This window comes from Carcharodon carcharias, chromosome 11 (assembly GCF_017639515.1).
Source record: "Carcharodon carcharias isolate sCarCar2 chromosome 11, sCarCar2.pri, whole genome shotgun sequence".
Lineage (NCBI taxonomy): Eukaryota > Metazoa > Chordata > Chondrichthyes > Lamniformes > Lamnidae > Carcharodon > Carcharodon carcharias.
This window is the reverse complement of record NC_054477.1, coordinates 443,523-452,320: the sequence shown is the minus strand read 5'-3', so window position 1 is coordinate 452,320 and position 8,798 is coordinate 443,523.

Here is an 8,798-nt window from a genome sequence, read left to right as displayed (position 1 = left end):
GAGTGGGTGGGTGGGGGTGGGGGTGGGGGTGGGAGTTGGGGTGTGAGTGGGTGGGTGGGGGTGGGGGTGTGAGTGGGTGGGTGGGGGTGGGGGTGGGGGTGGGGGTGGGGGTGGTGGTGTGAGTGGGTGGGTGGGGGTGGGGGTGGGGGTGTGAGTGGGTGGGTGGGGGTGGGGGTGGGGGTGTGAGTGGGTGGGGGTGTGAGTGGGTGGGTGGGGGTGGGGGTGGGGGTGGGGGTGGGGGTGGGGTGGGGGTGGGGGTGTGGGTGGGTGGGTGGGGGTGGGGGTGGGGGTGTGAGTAGGTGGGTGGGGGTGGGGGTGGGGGTGTGAGTGGGTGGGGGTGGGGGTGGGGGTGTGAGTGGGTGGGGGTGGGGGTGTGAGTGGGTGGGTGGGGGAGGGGGTGGGGGTGGGGGTGTGAGTGGGTGGGGGTGGGGGTGGGGGTGGGGGTGGGGTGGGGGTGGGGGTGTGAGTGGGTGGGGGTGGTGGTGTGAGTGGGTGGGTGGGGGTGGGGGTGGGGGTGTGAGTAGGTGGGTGGGGGTGTGAGTGGGTGGGGGTGGGGGTGGGGGTGGGGGTGGGGGTGGGGGTGGGGGTGTGAGTGGGTGGGGGTGGGGGTGGGGGTGGGGGTGTGAGTAGGTGGGTGGGGGTGTGAGTGGGTGGGGGTGGGGGTTGGGGTGGGGGTGGGGGTGGGGGTGGGGGTGTGAGTGGGTGGGGGTGGGGGTGGGGGTGTGAGTGGGTGGGTGGGGGTGGGGGTGGGGGTGTGAGTAGGTGGGTGGGGGTGTGAGTGGGTGGGGGTGGGGGTGGGGGTGGGGGTGGGGGTGGGGGTGTGAGTGGGTGGGTGGGGGTGTGAGTGGGTGGGGGTGGGGGTGGGGGTGGGGGTGGGGGTGGGGGTGGGGGTGGGGTGGGGGTGGGGGTGTGGGTGGGTGGGTGGGGGTGGGGGTGGGGGTGTGAGTAGGTGGGTGGGGGTGGGGGTGGGGGTGTGAGTGGGTGGGGGTGGGGGTGGGGGTGTGAGTGGGTGGGGGTGGGGGTGTGAGTGGGTGGGTGGGGGAGGGGGTGGGGGTGGGGGTGTGAGTGGGTGGGGGTGGGGGTGGGGGTGGGGGTGGGGTGGGGGTGGGGGTGTGAGTGGGTGGGGGTGGTGGTGTGAGTGGGTGGGTGGGGGTGGGGGTGGGGGTGTGAGTAGGTGGGTGGGGGTGTGAGTGGGTGGGGGTGGGGGTGGGGGTGGGGGTGGGGGTGGGGGTGTGAGTGGGTGGGGGTGGGGGTGGGGGTGTGAGTGGGTGGGTGGGGGTGGGGGTGGGGGTGTGAGTATGTGGGTGGGGGTGTGAGTGGGTGGGGGTGGGGGTGGGGGTGGGGGTGGGGGTGTGAGTGGGTGGGGGTGGGGGTGGGGGTGTGAGTGGGTGGGTGGGGGTGGGGGTGGGGGTGTGAGTAGGTGGGTGGGGGTGTGAGTGGGTGGGGGTGGGGGTGGGGGTGGGGGTGGGGGTGGGGGTGTGAGTGGGTGGGGGTGGGGGTGGGGGTGTGAGTGGGTGGGTGGGGGTGGGGGTGGGGGTGGGGGTGTGAGTGGGTGGGTGGGGGTGTGAGTGGGTGGGAGTGTGAGTGGGTGGGTGGGGGTGGGGGTGGGGGTGGGGGTGTGAGTGGGTGGGTGGGAGTGTGAGTGGGTGGGGGTGTGAGTGGGTGGGTGGGGGTGGGGGTGGGGGTGTGAGTAGGTGGGTGGGGGTGTGAGTGGGTGGGGGTGGGGGGTGGGGGTGGGGGTGGGGGTGGGGGTGTGAGTGGGTGGGGGTGGGGGTGGGGGTGTGAGTGGGTGGGTGGGGGAGGGGGTGGGGGTGGGGGTGTGAGTAGGTGGGTGGGGGTGTGAGTGGGTGGGGGTGGGGGTGTGAGTGGGTGGGGGTGGGGGTGGGGGTGTGAGTGGGTGGGTGGGGGAGGGGGTGGGGGTGGGGGTGTGAGTGGGTGGGGGTGGGGGTGGGGGTGGGGGTGGGGTGGGGGTGGGGGTGTGAGTGGGTGGGTGGGTGAGGGTTAAGGAGGGAGATCCAGGCTGGGCCTGACTTGCCGGGAAGGAATGTTTGAATCTCCCTGAGACGCAGAAGCTGCTTCAGAATCATTGACGCTTCTGGAAAACATTATTAAATATAATAAAAATGTAATAAAATATTCCCCGTATGTGACTGTGTCACATGAGCTGGGGCGTTTTTATATCAAAAGGAAAGTTTTTATTTAATGTTTATTTGTTTTAGGAAATCCCATCACACTCCTGGATGAGGTTTCCTCAAAAGTGTAAAGGCGTCTCACCCGTTTCACCAGCTCATTGACCGTCTGGTTGGACAAGGAGTGGAAAATTCATTTCAATTAGCTTGTTAATGGCCAAAATAGACGCGCAGCCAAACTCCAGCACCGCACCTCCCGAATGAAATATCGCATGAGTGCGCGATGACATCAGAACACGCGCCCAATGCCATCGTGCGTCATATCATTGCCTGGGCATGTCAGGCACACGCCCACTCACACAGTGTAATATTCTGGCCATCCTTTCCATGTCCACCTTGTCAAGGCCGTTCAGGATCTTGTAAACTTCAATCAAATCACCCCTCACTCTTCTAAACTCCAGTGGAAACAAGCCCAGTCTGTCCAACCTTTCCTCATAAGACAACCCACTCATTCCAGGTATCGATCCAGTAAACCTCCTCTGAACCGCCTCCAATGTATTTACATCCTTCCTTAAATAAGGAGAACAAAACTGCACAGAGGACTCGAGGTGCAGTCTCCCCAGTGCCCTGTATAACTGAGGCATAACATCCTTACTTTTATGTTCAATCTCTCTGGTAATAAAGGATAGCGTTCCGTTATCCGCCCTAATTACTTGCTGTACCTGCATACCAAGTTTTTGTGACTCATGTACTAGAACACCCAGATCTCTCTGCCCCTCAGAATTATGCAGCCATCCTCCATTTAAGAAATAGTCTTGTTCTTCCTGCCAAAATGAACAACTTCACATTTTCCCACATTAAACTCCATTTGCCAGATTTTTGCCCACTCACTCAACCTATCTACATCCTTCTGCAACCTCCTCATGTCCTCTTCACAACATACTTCCCTACCTATCTTTGTGTCATCTGCAGATTGAGCCACCATGTCTTCACTCCCCTCAACTAAGTCATTGATGTAAATTGTAAAAAGTTGAGGTCCCAGTACAGACTCCTGTGGGACTCCACTCATCACACCCTGCCAGTCAGAAAAAGACCCATTTATGCATACTCTCTGCTTTCTGCCAACCAGCCAATCTTCTATCCATGCTAATATCTTACCCACTACACCATGGGCTTTTATTTTCTGTAATAATCTTTGAAGTGGCACCTTATCAAATGCCTTCTGGAAATCCAATTATAGTACTTCTACAGGCTCCCCTTTATCTACTGCGCATGTTACTCCTTCAAAAATCTCCAATACATTGGTTAAACATAATTTTCCTTTCACAAACCCAAGCTGAGTCTTCCCAATTACCTTGAGCTCTTCTAAGTGCCCAGTGGTAAACTCCTTAATAATTGATTCTAAAAACTTCCCCACAACAGACGTCAAGCTAACTGGCCTATAGTTTCCTGTTTTCTGCCTCCCTCTGTCCTTGAATAGAGGGGGTATATTTGCTACTTTCCAGTCTGATGGAACCTTTCCAGAATCTAAGGAATTTTGGAAAATTAACACCAGCACATCGACTACCTCATTAGCCACCTCTTATAAGACCCTAGGATATCGTCCACTGGGACTCGGAGACTTGCCAGCCCACAGCTCCATCGGTTTGCTCAGTACCGTTTCCCTAATGATTTCAATTTCACCAAGTTCCCTTCTCCAGTTCACCCCCTGATTTGCAGCTGTTACTGGAATGTTTTTTGTATCCTCTATAGTGAACACAGAAGCAAAATATTTGTTCGTTTCTTCTGCCATTTCCTTATTACCTACGACTAACTCCCCAATGTCACTCTCTAGAGGACCAACACTCACTTTACTTACTCTTATCCTTTTTAAATAGCTGTAGAAACTCTTGCTATCACAGAATCACAGTGTAGAAGAGGCCCTTTGGCCCACCAAGTCTGCACCAACACGTGAGAAATACCTGACCTACCTACCTAATCCCATTTCCCAGCACTTGGCCCATAGCCTTGAATGTTATGATGTGCCAAGTGCTCATCCAGGTACTTTTTAAAGGATTTGAGGCAACCCGCCTCCACCACCCTCCCAGACAGCGCATTCCAGACCGTCACCACCCTCTGGGTAAAGAGGTTTTTCCTCACATCCCCCCTAAACCTCCTGCCCCTCACCTTGAACTTATGTCCCCTCGCGACTGACCCTTCAACTAAAGGGAACAGCTGCTCCCTATTCACCCTGTCCATGCCCCTCATAATCTTGTACACCTCGATCAGGTCACCCCTCAGTCTTCTCTGCTCCAACGAAAACAACCCAAGTCTATCCAAACTCTCTTCATAACTTAAATGTTTCATCCCAGGCAACATCCTGGTGAATCTCCTCTGCACCCCCTCCAGTGCAATCACATCCTTCCTATAATGTGGTGACCAGAACTGCACACAGTGCTCCAGCTGTGGCCTCACCAAGGTTCTATACAACTCCAACATGACCTCCCTACTTTTGTAATCTATGCCTCGATTGATAAAGGCAAGTGTCCCCTATGCCTTTTTCACCACCCCACTAACATGCCCCTCTGCCTTCAGAGATCTATGGACACACACGCCGATGTCCCTTTGTTCCTCAGAACTTCCTAGTGTCATGCCGTTCATTGAATACTTCCTTGTCAAATTACTCCTTCCAAAGTGTATCACCTCACACTTTTCAGGGTTAAATTCCATCTGCCACTTATCTGCCCATTTGACCATCCCGTCTATATCTTCCTGTAGCCCAAGACACTCAACCTCATTGTTAACCACCCAGTCAATCTTTATGTCATCTGCAAACCCCCCACATAGTCATCTATGTCATTTATATAAATGACAAATAATAGGGGACTCAGCACAGATCCCTGTGGGACGCCACTGGACACTGACTTCCAGTCACTAAAGCATCCTTCTGTCATCACACTCTGCCTCCTATAACTAAGCCAATTTTGAATCCACCTTATCAAATTGCCCTGTATCCTAAGTACATTTGCTGCCTTTATAAGTCTCCCATGTGGGACCTTGTCAAAGGCTTTGCTGAAATCCATATAAACAACATCAACTACACTACCCTCATCTACACACCTGGTCACCTCATCAAAAAATTCAATCAAATTTGTTAGGCATGACCACCCTCTGACAAAGCCAAGCTAACTATCCCTAATCAAACCTTGCCTCTCCAAGTGGAGATAGATTCTCTCCTTCAGAATTTTCTCCAATAGTTTCCCTACCACTGACGTGAGACTCACGGTTCTGTAGTTCCCTGGCTTATCTCTACAACCATTCTTAAATAGCAGAACCACATTAGCTGTTCTCCAGTCTTCTGGCACCTCCCCTGTGGCCAGAGAGGAATTAAAAATTTGCGTCAGAGCCCCTGTGATCTCCTCCCTTGCCTCACTCAGCAGTCTGGGACACAAATCATCTGGAACTGGAGATTTGTTCACTTTTAAGCCTGCCAACACCTCCAACACCTTGTCACTCCCTATGTCAATTTGCTCAAGAACCTCTCAGTCTCTCTCTCTGAGTCTGATACCTTCATCCTCATTCTCTTGGGTGAACCCGGATGTGAAGTATTCGTTCAAAACTCTACCGATGTCCTCTGGCTCCACCCATAGATTGCCCCCTTGTTCCCTAATGGGCCCGACTCTTTCCCTGGTTATCCTCTTCCCATTGATATGCTTATAGAATATCTTGGGATTTTCCCTACTTTTACCAGCCAGAGCTTTCTCATATCCCCTCTTTGCTCTCCTAATTGCTTTCTTAAGCTCCACCCTGCACTGTCTGTACTCCACTAATACCTCCATTGATTTGCTTCCCTTGTACCTGCTAAAAGCTTCTCTTTTCCTTTTCATCGTATCCTGACTATCTCTGGTCATCCATGGTTCTCTGGGCTTGTTACTCCTTCCTATCACCCTGGAGGGAACATGTTGAGCCTGTACCCTCCCCATTTCCTTTTTGAACACCCCCCCACTGTTCCTCTGTAGATTTCCCCACAAGTAGCTGTTCCCAGTCTATCTTGGACAGATCCTGCCTTATTTTACTAAAATCCACACTCCCCCAATCCAAAACATTTTTTTGCAAATTGTCGATTTCTTTGTCCATAACAAACTTAAACTGTACCATGTTGTGGTCGCTATCACCAAAATGCTCCCCCACCACCACCTCAGCCACCTGTCCGGCTTCATTCCCCAGAATTAGGTCCAGCAATGCACCATCCCTTGTTGGACCCTCTACACATTGACCTAAAAAGTTCTCCTGTACACATTTCAAGAAATCCACTCCATCCAAGCCCTTAACACTATGTCTATCCCAATTAATGTTGGGAAAGTTGAAATCACCTAATATAATTACCCTATTGTTATTGTTTTTACACACCTCCACAAATTGTGCACATATTTGCTCCTCAATTTCCTGCTGACTATCTGGAGGTCTATAATAAACACCTAACAACGTGGCTGCCCCTTTTTTTATTCCTAAGCTCTACCTACAAATCTTCATTCGATGCCCCTTCCAAGATATCATCTCTCCTTACTGCAGTAACTGACTCTTCAACTAAAAATACAATGCCTCCTCCTCTCTTACCCCCTCCCCTGTCTCGCCTGAAGATTCTGTATTCTGGAATGTTGAGTTGCCAATCCTGCCCTTCCCTCAACCACATATCAATGATGGCTACTATATCACAATTCCACATGTCAATCCTCACCCTTAACTCATCCATTTTACCTGTAATACTCCTGACATTGAAGTAGAGGCCATCCAGCCTTGCCTTACTCCCTTGAAGCTTATTGCAGCTGTACTCCCTCTGACTTGATTGTTTTACTGTATTATGATGTGTCCCTATTCTGCTAACATTCTGTGTCCCCTCCTCCTGCTGAATTAGTTTAAACTCCCAACAGCAGTAACAAACCCGCCCACATTTCTAGCTAGCTTCTTCCCCTACTCTAATTTCTTTCTCTTAATTAACCTTTTGGCCATTCTCTGCCGTTTCTTATATTCTGTCCAACCATCTGTCCTGTCACTCATCTTTGCGGAGTTATATGCTTTTTTCTTAAGTTTGATGCTTTCCTTAACTTCTTTAGTTAACCACAGATGGTGGGTCCTCCCCTTAGAAGTCTTCTTTATTGTAGGAATGTACTCATTCTGACTATTCTGAAATATCCCCTTAAAAGTCTGTCACTGCTTCTTTATTGATCTATCCCCTTGCCAAGTAACCCTGTTCACTTCAGCTAGCTCAGCTTTCATGCCCACATAGTTGCTCTTATTTAAGTTTAAGATACTAGTCTTAGACCCATTCTTCTCCCTTTCAAATTGGATGTAAATTTCAATCATATTGTGGTCGCTGCTACCTAGGGGTGCCTTTACTCTGAGGTCATTAATTAATCCTGTCATGTTACACGATACCAAGTCTAATATAACCTGCTCTCTGGTTGGTTCCAGAACATGATGCTCTAAGAAACTATCTTGAAAGCATTCTAAGAACTCCTCATCCAGGCTACTGCTGCCAATCTGATTTTTCCAGTTTATGTGTAGATTAAAGTCACCTATGATTACTGCTGTCCCTTTATCACAAGCACACACTATTTTCTCTTGAATACTGTGACCTACACTGTGGTTACTGTTAGGTGGCCTGTAGACCACACCCGCTAGTGACTTTTTCCCCCTACTATTCCCCATCTCCCCCCAAACCGATTCTACATCCTGATCTCCTGAAACAAGGTCATCTCTAACTATTGCACCAGTGCCCTCTTTGATTAACAGTGCTACCCCTCCACCTTTACCCAGCTTCCTATTCTTCTTGAATGTCACGTACCCTTCAATATTAAGGACCCAATCATTGTTGTCCTGCAGCCACGTCTCTGTAATTACTATCAGATCATATTTATTTACTTCAATGTGGGCCATCAATTCATTTACTTTATTATGAATGCTACGTATATTCAGATAGAGAGCCTTCAGTTCTGTCTTTTTGTTCCCTTTGTAACATCTAGTCTTGATTGGTGATGTATTCTTAGGTTTTTTCTCTCTGTCCCTTCCTGCCATTCTCTGACCCTCATTTCTCATTTAACTATTTTGCTCTCCTGTCCTGACTCTACACTTTGAATTGATACCTCTACCCAAAACTTGATCCATTACCCCTCTTGTTTAGTTTAAAGCCCTCTCTACTTCTCCAGTAGATTTGTGAGGACACTGGTCCCAGCACAGTTCAGGTGTAAACCATCCCAACAGTACAGCCCCCACTTTCCCCAGTACTGATGCCAGTGCCCCACAAACCAGAGCCCACTTCTCCCTCGCTAGTCTTTGAACCACACATTCATCTCTCTGATCTTATTTGCCCCATGCCAATTTGCATGTGACTCAGATAATAATCCAGAGATTATTACCTTTGAGGTTCTGCTTAAATTGGTGTCTAGCTCCTCATACTGACTTTGCAGAACCTCTTTCCTAGTTCTACCTACGTCATTTGTACCTACATGGACCACGACAACTGGATCCTCGCCCTCCCATTGCAACTTCCTCTCCAGCCCTGAGCAGATGTTCCGAACCCTGGGACCGAGCAGGTAACACAGTCATCTGGACTCCTGCTCTTTGCTGTAGAGAATATTGTCAATATCCCTCACTATACTGTCCCCTACTACCACTACATTCCTGATTGCT